At 44.6% G+C, this 15759-nt stretch overlaps 1 long non-coding RNA gene across 1 annotated transcript in view; it reads left to right on the top strand.

Annotated features, from left to right (window-relative positions):
- The window catches only part of LOC132712219 (uncharacterized), a 97240-nt gene extending 84328 nt beyond the window's left edge, over positions 1–12912 (top strand). Inside the window, exon 3 of the long non-coding RNA XR_015729847.1 lies at positions 12791–12912. This is a non-coding gene — a long non-coding RNA (uncharacterized LOC132712219). The remainder of the gene's footprint in view (positions 1–12790) is intronic.
- Positions 12913–15759: the final 2847 nt, after the last annotated feature.

Below are 15759 nucleotides of genomic sequence, written 5' to 3' on the forward strand. Positions count from 1 at the left end.
TTATATTGCTTTGTTTCGTTTCCTAGTATGGTTCGATTGCTTATTTAGCATCCTATGACTATCGCTTAAGTGTTGTATCTTATGATTCTTGATGAATGCATTTTTTATGGGCACCGAGAGCTTATGCACCGAAGACAAATTCCTTGTGTGTCCAATCACACAAGCGCCTTGGTGGCGCAGCAGACTAAAGCACTGTTAAGTAACACCAGCTGCCTGCAATTACTGCAAGTTCAAATCTCACCAGGCTCAAGGTTGACTCAGCCTTCCATCCTTCCGAGGTAGGTAAAATGAGGACCCGGTTTGTGGGGGCAATAAGCTGACTTTGTATAAAAAAGAACACCGCTTAGGGCCCCCCGAAAGCCCTACTAAGCAGGTATATACAAAAGTATGAAGGCTATTGCTTAACGCATTGTAAGCCGCCCCGAGTCTCCGGAGAAGGGTGGCATATAAATCGAACCAATAAATAAATAAATAAATAAATCACACTTGGCCAATAAAGAATTCTATTTCTATTCAACCTTGAACTACAAATATTCTCTTGTATTGGTTAAGCCCAATAGTATCAGAGATATTACAATTATGGCAGCCGAGAGATTTAAAAAATGTTTGGCAATAGAGGAGTTTTAAAGAAACACCCCTTCCCCAAACAGAAAGCAGGAACCGCCCCCCCCCCAGATTGTTGAATAGATTCTCAAGGCAGGATAGAGCCAACTACAGGTTATGGTGCTTTCAACAAAATGACACAAACACACAGCTGTGCCACTGTGATTCAAACTTCCACTTCTTTTGGATGTCCATAGGGCAATGGTGGTGACCCTTTCCGGCACTGAGTGCCAAAACAGGAATGTGCGCGCATGCCGGAAACCGGAAGAGCAGCTCCCCGGCGCGCATGTACATGCGCATTACAAACTGGAAGCTCAGCTTCCTGGCACATGCGTGTGTACTGGCCACCTGGTCATCCAGTTTCTAACACACATGAGTGTACGAAGACCTGGGCGCGTGCCGGAATCCAGAAAAGCAACGGGCGATGACTGGCGTGCCTGGAGAGATGGCTCTGCGTGCCACTTCTGGCACACGTGCCATGGGTTTGCCATCATGGCCATAGGACATCACACTGCAGATACCAAAGGGACGGAGTTTGCATTGTCCTGGCAAGCTGCTGCTTTTGTAGTTTGCCCCCCTAAAATTATCCCTCTGAACCAAAGGACCATATTTAAGCAAGCCTTCCCTCTCTTGCCTTTTGATCTCCTCTGTCTCTGTAACACTTTGTTGTTCTCCCCTGTCATGCCTGCCTCTTTGAAGAGACACATCTGTGCCTTTATGAAGCGATGCATCCATATAGATTCCTCCAGATACCTTATGAGGTCATTTCTGCAGTTTTGAAAATGAGGCATCTATGTAGATTCCTTTAAACCTCTCTCGAAGAACATCTATGCATCTTTAAAGTGGTGCATCAATGCAGATTTATTTACCTCTGCATCTATGAGAACATCTGTGCATTTAGGAAGTGATGCATCCACATAGATTCCTCTAGATATCTATGAGGTTACCTCTGCAGATCTGATGTATCTATGTAAACTCTTCTATATATCTGTAAGAACATCGCAAGCAGCCAGCGCGAGCTGCACTGGCTGCCGGTAGCCCTTTGGATCCGCTTCAAGGTGCTGGTGCTTACCTATAAAGACCTTCATGGCATGGGCCCGGGGTACTTGCAGGGCCACCTCCTACCGGCCTCCCACCACCCAGTGTGCTCACATAGGACTGCCCTCCTCCGAGTGCCGTCGGCCAGACAATGTTGGCTGGCGGCCCGCAGGATGAGGGCGTTCTCTGTGGCCGCATCGACCCTCTGGAATGGGTTACCCACCAGGCTCTGGATGGCCCCCGACCTCTGCACTTTCTGCGCCGACCTGAAGACATGGCTTTTTCAGCAAATTTCCTGATCTGCCACGAGGGTTTTAAATTGTCTGGGGATTTTAATTTGGCTTGTTTTAACATTATTTTATTGTTATGTTGTTTTTTATTCTGTGAGCCGCCCCGAGTCCTAGGGGAGAAGAGCGGCATATAAATTTTGATAAAATAAATAAATAAATAACAACATCTGTGCATTTATGAAGTGATGCATCCATATAGATTCCTCTAGGTATTTATGAGGTCATCTCTGTAGTTTTAAAGTGATGCATTGAAGTTGGTTCCTCTGTCTATCTATGAGGTCATCTATGCCTTTATGAAGTGACACGTATCTATGTAGTTCCTCTCTTAGAACATCTACGCATCTTTGAAATGATGCTTTCTAAGTAGATTTACTCTACATCTCTAGGTCATCTATGAGTCTATATATAAGTATACAAATTTACTATGAATTTCTGATGAAGTGAGTTGATGTTCACAGTAGATTTTGTCTTTCAGTATAACCTCTGGGTATTCCTAAACTTAGTGTACAAATCAGATTTGATTAGAATTGAGTGGCAAGAAAAACAAAATGCACAGGTACAGTATATGTGGTACCTTGCTCAATAGCAGTAACTGTGAGAGGGATCTTGGAGTCCTAGTGGAAATCCATTTAAATATGAGCCAGCCATGTGCAGCAGCTGCCAAAAAAGCCAACACAGTTCTAGGCTGCATAAACAGTGGGATAGAATCAAGATCACGTGAAGTGTTAATACCACTTTATAAGGCCTTGGTAAGGCCACACTTGGAATACTGCATCCAGTTTTGGTCGCCACGATGTAAAAAAGATGTGGAGACTCTAGAAAGAGTGCAGAGAAGAGCAACAAAGATGATTAGGGGACTGGAGGCTAAAACATATGAAAAACGGTTGCAGGAATAGGGTATGTCTAGTTTAATTAAAAGAAGGACTAGGGGAGACATGATAGCAGTCTTCCAATATCTCAGGGGCTGCCACAAAGAAGAGGGAGTCAAGCTATTCTCCAAAGCACCTGAGGGCAGGACAAGAAGCAATGGGTGGAAACTCATCAAGGAAAGAAGCAAAATGAGCCGAGGTGGCGCAGTGGTTAGAGTGCAGTACTGCAGCTCCTTCAGCTGACTGCTAGTTCAGCAGATCAGCGGATCAAATCTCACCGGCTCAAGGTTGACTCAGCCTTCCATCCTTCCGAGGTGAGTAAAATAAGGACCCAGATTGTTAGGGGGCAATATGCTATTTAGTATACTGTCTTTGGTGTAAACCGCCCAGAGTCCTTGGAGAGTGGACAGCATAGAAATATGACTAATAAAATAAATAAAATAAACTTAGAACTAAGGAGAAATTTCCTGACAGTTTAGAACAATTAATCAGTGGAACGATTTGCCTCCAGAAGTTGTGAATGGTCCAACACTGGAAGTTTTAAAGAAGACGTTGGATAATCATTTGTCTGAATTGGTGTAGGGTTTCCTGCCTAAGCAGGGGGTTGGACTAGAAGACCTCCAAGGTGCCTTCCAACTCTGTTATTCTATTCTATTCTATTCTATTCTATTCTATTCTATTCTATTCTATTCTATTCTATTCTATTCTATTCTATTCTATTCCCAAACTTAGTGTACAGATCAGATTTGATTAGAATTGAGTGGCTAAACTCCAGAGTTCTTGGGTAGCTAAATGTTAATTCAGTTTTCAAAATCACGTAGCATTCAAAACATTTCCTTATCAGCTTTGGACCAAAAAAAGGGAAGGATGCAAGTTACAAATGAGGGATCACTTCCTGTTTTAAACAGTTACCCGGAGCAACGTAACCGTATTCAGTTTCCAATGCAACATCAGCATCTTTCTCCTTGTGAAGAAAAAAAAAAAAACTAGAGAAAGGCACCAAGTTGCAGACGGAGGGAAGACCTTTACCATTCTTTTCTGATCCTGGAGAACACTTGCTCTCCTGGTGCTACAGAAGTCAGCCAAAGGGTGAAATTGACCTGACCGTCTGGCCCTCAGTTTCTGACCGAATCGATTTGATGCTGAAAACAACTTGAAAGCAAGAAAGATGGTTTTTTAAAATTCTGAACGGAAGGATGGAGTCAAAAAAATTATACAGCTGTTTTTATTCCATTCTGTGTGTGTGTATATATATATATATATATATATATATATATATATATATATATATATATATATATATTTTCATGCGGTGAATTGAAACATTTGAAAAAACAGGCATGAGAGAGATGGAATATATTGGCATAGATTATCCGATAAATCTGACAGCATACAAAAACAGCATCGGTTTAAAACTGCCGGCCGGCCTCTGGGATCACATGAGATTAGCTGAGTTCATAAGCTAAATCAACTTATTTATGAGTGAGCTGTATGGTATTTGAAAATGAAATTCAATACCCTTTTTTGGAAGGAGTAAAAAGAATCAGCCTCATGCAACATGCAATATATATATATATATATGAAAACACCCAATTAAACTCTCCCAATGGGCTTAGAAGCCTTATTGTTTTGTGTCATTTAAAAAAAAAAATACTTATTGCAATCATATGTTCCTCAGTTTAACAGCTCCATGTTCTGTCCCCGTACCCCACACGCACCCCCACAGATGGCCCGGAGTTAATAAGCCACACGACAAAACTCTGATGATAAAGCTGGCAGCAACCCAGTGGCTAGCTGCCAATTCAGACTTTACTCACACAAAACAAAGATTAGACTGCCAGCATTCCGATAAAACAGGCAGAGTGTCAACAATACAAGGATTAATCCAAATGCAGTCCGATAAAGCAGGCAAAGTCCAGTAACACAGAGATCATGGAGTATTTCCAGTTTTTGCTCGTCACAAACTGAACCGGCCACCACACCCACATTTATACCCTGTGGGGTGTGGTCCAGTGACTCAGCTAATCTCTGGCACGCCTTCCCTTCTGCTGTGCACGCTTCTCTCTGCGCCTCTGTCGCAGGTCCAGCCAGCACTTATCTTCTTCATCGCTGTCCACCTGTGGCTGCGGGGACGTGCTTGGCTCTGAGCCTATTGTTTGGCCTTCGGTGTCCTCCGGAGGCATTGCCAGAGAGGAGGGTCCTGGAGAGGGAGGCCTTGCCAACTCCCCCCCTCACTCTCAGAGTCTGCATCTGTTGATAGCCCAGGCTCAGGCAACGGAGCCACAACACTCCATCTACTATATCTTGTAAAGGTTGGAGACATTTTAAGCCTCTTAGACAAATGATCGGATTTTCAGATTTGCACCAATCAATGGACATTTGATATCCATCTTTTTTTAAAAAAATTCAGACCTATTAACAACTGCCCTTAATTTTAACTTCAGAAATTTTAAAGGCTGTAGTTTTATGGAGTTTGTGTATTGCATTTTTCTTACTTAGGAAACTCCTGCAACATTTTTTGCACTCTTGAATTTCAACTTACCTTAAGAAAAGGGTGGCTTTGCAGCTTGGGAGCTCCCTCTCATGCAGGAATGTTTCCCTAAGCCCGGAACCAACTCAAACAGTGTGTTGGCAAGGGCTGGGTCCTTGCTCCTTGTTCTTCATATTGTGAGCCCATCAATATGTTTCCCATCATGAGCCATGGTGGTGCAGTGGTTAGAGTGCAGTACTGCAGGCTACTTCTGCTGCCTGCCGGCTGCCTGAAATTTAGCAGTTCAAATCCCATCAGGCTCAAGGTTGACTCAGCCTTCCATCCTTCCGAGGTGGGTAAAATGAGGACCCAAAATTGTTGGGGGCAAGAGGCTGACTTTGTAAACCGCTTAGAGAGGTCTATAAAGCACTGTAAAGCAATATATAAGTCTAAGTGCCATTGCTATTGCTATCTGTGTGTATGTATGCAAAGGAAAAATTAGGGGGAAAAAAATCACTGTATGCCAACAAATCGGCTCATCTGATTAGCTCATGATGCGATCGCCGACTCAAGAAATATGAAAATGGATCTTTCTTAATGTCACCTTCTCAAAATTAATGCCTTTCTGATCTTCTGGGATGATATTTCCCAAACTTTTCCAGTCAACTTGGCCATGGTAAGGAGAGACAACTGGAAACTGTATTCCCCTTTCCCGACCTAGGTGCCCAACTCCAGAATTGTCTATGAACCAACTCCAGAATTGTCCAGCCAGCCAGTCCCTTCCTGAGAAGTCCATATCCATGTTGGGAAGGGCTGGTGTACACATATGATCAAGGGTGGGATTGAAAAATTTTAGCAACCGATTCTCTGCCCGGTTGCTGGGTGGGCGTGGCCATGGGGGCATGGCCTAGTTGGCTTCCTGCACCACTGGGGGGGGGGGGGTGTTTTCGCCGTCGCCAGGCTCCAGAGCCTTTCCTCGAGCCTCCGGGAGGGCGAAAACGGCTTCCCCTGGGCTCTGGAGGCCCTCTGGAGGCCGGAAACAGGCCCGTTTCCAGACTTCCGGTACTTCTGGTAGGCCCGTTTTTCACCTTCCCAGAGCCTCTGCATGGGCCCTGCACTTATCTGGCATCCAAAATGGGCTGCGTGGAGACTCCCAAGAGGGGCGGAGTGAGGTGGGCAGGATAAACTAGTCCTTGCAAGGTTAAAATTAACATCCGGTTGGTCCGAATCGACTGAATCCCACCCCTGCATATGATGTACATTGATGTTTTAGAAGCGCTAAGTGGCAGCTGCTTCTAAGAGTATCATGTGTGGGAAATACTATGTGAGAAGCAGAAAGAAAAGAGAAGCTAGAATGAGAGGCCATGATAGCATCTTTCTGGATTGTATGCTTGTGTTGTTAGTCAAAACACCCCTCAGAAAACCTTTGGTATCTTCCACATAACGTCCAGATGGTCCTATCAGCTCTTTGAGGTAATCCATTCAGGAAACCACAAATACTAAATACCTTTATTGTAAGGTTGTAGTAACAGAATCTTGCAAGTCTGAAAGTACTTCTTCCCTCCCCCTGCCTTTACTTTCTGGAGAACTAGGGAGGGTCCTTTCTGAAATGCTTTCTCCACTTTCCCATTCCTTCTGACGGCTGAGATTTCTGATATCACACCGTTGTCTAGGCTGAGCTTCTTCCTTCTGTCTCCCGAGGTTGTTCTCACAGGCCATTTCAGGTCCACATTTTCTTGACGGAGTCTTGATGACATGAAAGGGGGGAAATGATGGTACAGAAAAGATAGGAGAAACAAATGCAAACCATATATATATATATATATATATATATCCATATATATATATGGATTTACAGAGTTGGAAGGGACCTTGTAGGTCATCTAGTCCAACCCCCCACCCAAGCAGGAGACCCTACACCATTTCTGACAGATGGCTGTCCAGTCTCTTCTCGAAAGCTTCCAGGGATGAAGCTTTCCCACAACTTCCGAAGGCAACTTCTGTTCCATGGGTTGGTTGCTCTCACTGTCAGAAAATCTCTCCTTATTTCCAAGTTGAATCTCTCCTTGATCAGGTTCCATCCATTGTTCCTTGTCTGGCCTTCAGGTGCTTTGGAGAATAGCTTGACCCCCTCCTCTCTGTGGCAGCCCCTCAAATATTGGAAGACTGCTATCATGGTCTTTCTCTTCACTAGACTGGCCATGCCCAGTTCCTGTAACCATTCTTCATATGTTTTAGTCTCCAGTCCCCTAATCATCCTTATGTTTTGGCATTAAACATGGTCCTTTGATTATGAAAGATAAAGTTTGGGGCTAGGAGACCCTGACGAAATGGACTTGTAGGAAAAGGACCTGGGTTTACAGAGAAACTTTGATCATAATCCAGCAGTCTGGTTTTTTTTTATTGATTTATATGCCGCCCTTCTCCGGAGACTCAGGGCAGTTTACAATATGCTAAGCAATAGCCTTCATCCTTTTGTATATTTATACAAAGTCAGCTTATTGCCCCCACAACTGGGTCCTCAATTTACCTACCTTAGGAAGGATGGAAGGCTGAGTCAACCTTGAGCCTGGTGAGATTCGAACCTGCAGTAATTGCAGGTAGCTGGTCTTAATAACAGGGTGCTTTAGACCACTGTACTACCAAGGCTCCTGTGATGCACATTAAAAAGGAACAGGACTTCAATTGTGTGGTTGCAGCTACTTTTACTCCCCACCCACCAACCCTGGAAGAGGCTGTAGTCCTAGTAGCTGGTTTTAGGAGAAAATGCCAATGACACGGATCCCAAGGCCTTGGGCTGTTTGGTGCTTTGGAAAGCTTTGTTGAGATGGGACAATCCTGAGTGCGTTGGACAGTGTGCTCCCAGGAAAAATAATCTCTCCTATTTTAGTTGACTCCCAGTTATGCTAGCCGTCTAGGTGTGTAGGGACCTCACAAAGCAGGTTGTGGAGGAGCAACCAAACACATCAACTCTCGTTTGCATGGCGGTCTGAAACACAAATCCCCAGATCCAGTTTGATCCTAGATTTGCATTTTCCTAATTTCAGATGTTAGCCCCAGCCATGATGCCTCTCTGATCTCGGTATGATCCTCAGAAAATATTTAGGTTTCTTGGAGGAGGAGGAGGAGGAGGAGGGGGGGGAGGAGGAGGAGGAGGAGGAGGAGGAGAGAATGGAGGAGGAGGAGGAGGAGGAGGAATAAGAGAAGGAGAGAATGGAGGAGGAGGAGGAGAGAATGGAGGAGGAGGAGGAATAAGAGAAGGAGAGAATGGAGGAGGAGGAGGAGAGAATGGAGGAGGAGGAGGAATAAGAGAAGGAGAGAATGGAGGAGGAGGAGAGAATGGAGGAGGAGGAGAGAATGGAGGAGGAGGAGGAGGAAAAGGAGGAGGAGGAGGAATAAGAGAAGGAGAGAATGGAGGAGGAGGAGGAGAGAATGGAGGAGGAGGAGGAATAAGAGAAGGAGAGAATGGAGGAGGAGGAGAGAATGGAGGAGGAGGAGGAGAGAATGGAGGAGGAGGAGGAATAAGAGAAGGAGAGAATGGAGGAGGAGGAGGAGAGAATGGAGGAGGAGGAGGAATAAGAGAAGGAGAGAATGGAGGAGGAGGAGGAATAAGAGAAGGAGAGAATGGAGGAGGAGGAGAGAATGAAGGAGGAGGAGGAGGAAAAGGAGGAGGAGGAGGAATAAGAGAAGGAGAGAATGATGGAGGAGGAGGAGGAGGAAGAGAGAATGGAGGAGGAGGAGGAGGAATAAGAGAAGGAGAGAATGGAGGAGGAGGAGGAGGAATAAGAGAAGGAGAGAATGGAGGAGGAGGAGGAGAAAATGGAGAAGGAGGAGAAGGAGAAGGAGAGAATGGAGGAGGGGAAGGAGGGGAAGGAGGAGAAGGAGGAGGAAAGAATGGAGGGAGAGAAGGAGAAAATAGAGGAGAGAATGAAGGAGAAGGAGAAGGGAGGGAGGGAGGGAGGGAGGGAGGGAGGAAGGAAGGAAGGAAGGAAGGAAGGAAGGAAGGAAGGAAGGAAGGAAGGAAGGAAGACCGATGCCTGCCTAGTCAAACCTTCCTCCGTGATCCCTTCCCAGAAAGAAACACATTCACAAGCAGGAGTGTGAAATCTCTAGCAGCAGCTCCATCGCTATTTACCCAGCTCAAGATAGACTGCACTGCAGATGACTCAGGCACCCAGCTGTCACCATGGCAACTAGTGTCGCCTAGCAATCCCTGCCTCCCAGTCTCCTAGCAATACAAGGGATGAATATATATATATATATATATATATATATATATATATATATATATATATATATATATATATATATATATATATTTGTGTGTGTGTGTGTGTCTGTGTATATATATATATATATATATATATATATATATATATATATATCTCTCACAGCTAGAGATGGAGAGTTGGAAGCTATTTTTAGCCTAGAGTTCAGAAGGCAGCTTCCTTCACTGGCGAAGAGGCTACTGTGGTGAACCGGGTTTATTTATGTTATTCATTCATGGTATTTATAACCTGGGACCTCGGGGAGGTGGTGTACATAGCTCTGCCTCCGATTCCCTTCCTCAACAACACCTTTGCGATGTAGGTTGGGCTTTGCGATGCGCCCAAATTTCCTCTGGCTCTCTCCGTTCTTTGATCTAATATCTTCATCCCCTCATCTTGACTTTCCAGGGCAGCTTCTCTCCCTGCCGGCCCATACATAGGTTTATTTTTTAGACCTATATTATCTTTTGTGTAGAGTGGTGCGGTGGCCTAGAGGTGGAGCTCTCGCCTCGCAATCAGGAGGCTGTGAGTTCGATCCTAGGTGGAGGCAGATATTTCTCTCTCTGGGCACAACGAGAATATATCTGCTGAACAAAACTCCACATTGGTGACAGGAAGGGCATCCGGCCATTAAAACACTCTGCTAGCTCCGTTCATTTTCCCAGATTCCACCCCCCAAGGGATTATACGGTCATTAAACGATGATGATGATGATGATCTTTTGTGCATTTTCTCCACTACAACAACTGTGACAGGTAGGTTGGGTTGAAAAGTCAACCAGAGAGTTGCCATGGCTGAGCCAGGATCCTTGATTGTCCTAGATTTACAACCGATTTGCTTAACGACCATTCAACGTTACAATGGTACGGGTAAAAGTGACTTCCTCAGGCTTACGACCATCCCAGCATCCCCAGTGTCACATGATCAACATTTGGCTGCTTGTATTTATGATGGTAGCAGCATCCCAGGGTCGTGTAACTGCTATTTGTGGCTTTCCCTACCCAGGTTCCAAAATGGAAAGTCGATGGAGGAAGCCAGATTCATTTAACGACCTCCCCAACTGCAATGATTCGCCTAATGACTGTGGCAAAGTAGATCAGGCGCAGCTCATTTAACAAACACCTGCCTTAGAAAAGTGATATTTTGATGCCAACCGGGGTCAAAAATCGAGGACTTATAAGGCCTTGGTAAGGTTACACTTGGGATCATTGCATCCTATTTTGGTCCCCCACAATCTAAAGAGGATTGTTGAGACTCTGGGGAAGAGTACAGAGAAGAGCAACAAAGATGATTTGGGGGGCTGGACACTAAAACATATGAAGAACGATTGCAGGAGTCGGGTTTGTCTAGTCTAGTGAAAAGAAGGACCAGGGGAGACATGATAGCAGTGTTCCAATATTTGAGGGGCTGCCACAAAGAAGAGGGAGTCAACCTATTCTCCAAAGCACCTGAAGGCAGAACAAGAAGCAATGGGTGGAAACCAATCAAGGAGAGAAGCAACCTAGAACTAAGGAGAAATTCTCTAACAATGCAAACAATAAACTTGTGGAATGGCTTGCCTTCAGAAGTTGTAGGTGCTCCATCACTGGAGGCTTTGAAGAAGAGACTGGACAGCCCCTTGTCTGAAATGGCATAGGGTCTCCTGCTTGAGCATGGAGCTGGACTAGAAGATCTCTGGTGGGAAGACTTTAGGAGAAACCCTTCCATACTTCCACCTCTCACAATACTAGACAACACAGTATCACCAGTAGAGACCTTCAAATTTCTAGATTCTACCATATCGAAAGACCTAAAATGGACAGCTAACATCAAAAACGTCATCAAAAAAGCACAACAAAGAATGTTCTTCCTGCGCCAACTCAGGAAGCTCAAACTGCCCAAGGAGCTCCAGTTCTACAGAGGAATTATTGAGTCTGTCATCTGCACCTCCATAACTGTCTGGTTTGGTTCTGCAACCCAACAAGACAGACACAGACTTCAGAGGATAATTAGAACTGCAGAAAAAACAATGGCTACCAACCTGCCTTCCATTGAGGACCTGGATACTGCAGGAGTCAAAAAGAGGGCTGTGAAAATATCTACAGACCCCTCGCATCCTGGACATAAAGTGTTTCAACTCCTACCCTCAAAACGACGCTATAGAGCACTGCACACCAGAACAACTAGACACAAGGACAGTTTTTTCTCGAATGCCATCACTCAGCTAAACAAATAATTCCCTCAACACTGTCAAACTATTTACTAAGTCTGCACTACTATTAATCTTCTCATCGTTCCCACCACCCATCTCCTTCCACTTATGACTGTATAACTATAATTTTGTTGCTTGTATCCTTATGATTTATATTGATATTGTTTCCTGATTGCTTATTTGTACCCTATGACTATCATTAAGTGTTGTACCTTATGATTCTTGATGAACGTATCTTTTCTTTTATGTACACTGAGAACATATGCACCAAAGACAAATTCCTTGTGTGTCCAATCACACTTGGCCAATAAAGAACTCCTATTCTATTCTATTCTATTCTATTCTATTCTATTCTATTCTATTCTATTCTATTCTATTCTATTCTATTCATTTGTTCTGTTCTGACTACCTGGCTGGCTAAGGAATTCTGGGAGTTGAAGAAGTCCTTACCCCTGAAAGTTGCTAAGGATGAAAAACATTGTTCTGTAGAGAATTGCAAAGCTGACTTTGGAGCAGGAATATAAAAGCCATTAGCAAATCATAAATTAACCCAGGAAGGGAAGAAGGTGTGAGAGAGGGGAAAAAAAACAAACCTGAAGTTTGTTCCTTCTTGACTCCCTTTGGCATCAGAGGGAGGGTAAGTCAGTAGCTAAGACACTGAGCTTGTAAATCAGAAAGGTCGGCAGTTCAGCGGTTCGAATCCCTAGTATAGGTCTCCTGCGTTGAGCAGGGGGTTGGACTAGATGACCTCCCAAGGTCCCTTCCAACTCTGTTACTGTTAACCCGTTAACTGCCATCCTCTCAGTATTGAGGTCACCCCTTTAAGGTAGACCAGGAAACAAATTCCACAAGAAATATAGCACTCTGCTTTATCAACATAATAAACTATGAGAAAAGAATCATAAAGTCTAACGTAATATTAAATGTTTCCCCCTTTGAGAGAAGAAAGACGACGAATTAAATTCAGGGTTATGGGGTTTTTTTTCTCCTCACCTCCAGTTAAGTGTGCTGTTTAAGCAAGTGTAAATCTCACCTCTCCTTGATTTTTTCTTCTTCTCAAGTTTGCAGGATGAAAATGACTTCATGCCAGAGTTGGGTCAAAGAAAGACGGAGATTTTCCCAAAGGTTTTTATATGCCGAAGTGAAAAAGCTGAACAGGAGGTGCTAAAACGTCTTAGAGGCATCTTCTGCCTGGCCCACATAATGGCAGCAGCTCATCCTTAATTTATGATGGTTGAAATCATGCTTGACAAGCAACTGTGTCTATATTTCCATGTTATTTCTGCTGGATGAGAGGTCCAGGTGGATTAGATACTTCAAAAGATCCATTCTAGCTTTTTTTCAGGTATAGGAGAAACTGTTCTTTGAAAGGGATGCAGTGGCTCAGCCAGCGCTGTCTGAAGACGTCTCCGTGGTCATGTGGCCGGCAGGACTAAACGCCAAAGGTGCACGGACGCTGTTCCTTTCCCACCAAAGGTGGTCCCTATTTTTCTATTTGAATTTTTTACGTGCTTTTGAACTGCTAGGTTGGCAGAAGCTGGGACAAGTAACAGGAGCTCACCCCATTACGTGGCACTAGGGATTTGAACAGCTGAACTGCCGATCTTTCGATTGACAAGCTCAGCATCTTAGCCACTGAGCCACCGCGTCCCCTTCATATTCTATTATATGAATATTCTTCATATTCTATATTATAGTCTATTCATAGGCAAATGCCCTCACCCAAGAGCCAACAAAGGTAGGGTTAGCCCTCTACCCATCTAGCAACAGAACTCACCACATGGCACCTGGGGAGATTGCATCACCCAGCAAGGCTCAACCAAGCTTGGGACTCAGGACAGCCTACAGAGTTGCCCCTGCATAGCCCCATGGGAGTCTGACAACCAATCAGAATATAAGCTCAAATTCAAAACCCCAGAGAGGGCATAAAACCCAGGCACTCTCAGCATCTCTTCCCTTTTTTTCTTCACCCAACATCTTCAAGGCATTTGATCCTGTCCACCATTAAAAAAACATCTTTCCAAAACAGACACCATGTTTTCAGTATCTTTCTCCCCACTGGGAACTGAACCCAGTGAAAGAGCCTTGATGGTACAGTGGTCTAAGCACCCTGTTATTAACACAGCTGCCTGCAATTTACTGCTGGTTCGAATCTCTCCAAGGCTCAAGGTTGACTCAGCCTTCCATCCTTTCTAAGGTAGGTAAAATGAGGACCCAGTTTGTGGGGGCAATAAGCTGACTTTGTATAAAATAAACAAAAGTATGAAGGCTATTGCTTAACACATTGTAAGCCGCCCTGAGTCTCCGGAGAAGGGCGGCATATAAATCAAATTAAAAAAAAAAAAAAACCCAGAAGGATACCCTGTTTCCCCGAAAATAAGACATCTCCTGATAATTTTTTTTTTTAATTTGATTTATATGCCACCCTTCTCCAGAGACTCAGAGCGGCTTACAGTGCATTAAGCAATAGCCTTCATTCTTTTGTATATTTATACAAAGTCAGCTTATTGCCCCCACAAACTGGGTCCTCAATTTACCTACCTTAGAAAGGATGGAAGGCTGAGTCAACCTTGAGCCTGGTAAGATTCGAACTTACTTTAATTGCAGACAGCTGGTGTTAAATTACAGTGCTTTAGTCTGCAGAGCTATCCAGGCTCCTTATAATAATAAGCCCAATCGGGCTTTTGAGCGCATGACAATAAGGCCAAGCGCTTATTTCAGGGTTCAAAAAAATATATATATAAGACAGGGTCTTATTTTCGGGGAAACACGGGAGTTCTTCCAACCATTGGAAAGAAGAAAGAAACTCAAAACAACACTGCTTAGAGATTCGTTTGGTACAAAATATAGGAAAGAGGAAGATCGACGTTCAACGTTTGGTTGCTCTCAATCGTAGAAGGATAAAGAACATTTCTGAAATCATAGCTGCTCTTGTGTCTTGACTTCACCTAACTTAAAAGGCTGACAAAGGCCCACACAATATAAGATGGGTCCAGCCAGGGGGGAGGCTGCTGGGGGTTTGCAGGGCTCCGGGAGAACCTCTAGCTAAGATTCTGTGCAGTTCGGAGAAACCCCAAATCCCACTCCTGGCTGGCCCTGCCCACCCCTCCCCTTCCCTCCCCTTCCCTCCCCTCCCCTCCCAGGAGTCCCCATGTGGCCCGCTTTGGATGCAGGTAAGTGCAGGGAGCACATGGAGGCTCAGGGAGGGTGAAAAATGGGCCTATTGGAAGTTTGGGAAGGCCAGAAACGGGCCCGTTTCCAGCCTCCAGAGGGCATCCGGAGCCTCAAGGAAAGCCTCTAGCGCCCGGGGAGGATAAAAATGCCCCCCCCCCATCATGGTGCAGGAGGCTGACTAGGCCACGCCCACCCTGGCCACGCCCACCCAGCAACCGGGCAGAGAACCCCTTGCTAAAATTTTTGAAGCCCACTCCTGGTTCCAGCTCCCTTTGATGGTTTCCAACTGTTCTTTGAACAACGAGATGATTCTAAAGTGGGTTGTTTTTTTTTTAATGGTTGAGATGGAACAATTATTAGATGGCACGTCTATTCTGACGGAGATGGTTATTCTAAGCCACAGCAATTTATGAGGGTGTCAGGGGCCTGATCTTCTCATTGAAAGAACGCCGTTCCATTCAGAATCTTTGGTGAGTCAAAGCTAGGGTGACGCACAGTTATATTATGAATATGCAAGCGTTAGTCATTAGTTAGGATAAAAGCTGGAGCAGGGAGGAAAAAATGAGCCCAGTCCTTTTGCTTCTGGCTGCAAAAAGTGAGGAGGAACTACTACTGGATTCATCAGACTTGTGGTCCTCCAAAATTTAGGAATCTGGCTAAGATTGTTTTCATGCATCATCATCATCGTCCTCTTTTAACGACCCATAATCCCTTGCACTGGGGTGGAGTCTGGGTGTTCTACCACAGCTCCGGATTCCCGAGGATATTGACACACACCAACGGTCCTTATCAAATTTATTAAGTAGCAAGAATAAACAAGACTGGCAAAGGTTGGCAACCAGCCCAGAAAACAAGA

This window comes from Pantherophis guttatus, chromosome 14 (genome assembly GCF_059756535.1).
Source record: "Pantherophis guttatus breed Tessera chromosome 14, ASM5975653v1, whole genome shotgun sequence".
Taxonomy (NCBI): Eukaryota; Metazoa; Chordata; class Lepidosauria; order Squamata; family Colubridae; genus Pantherophis; species Pantherophis guttatus.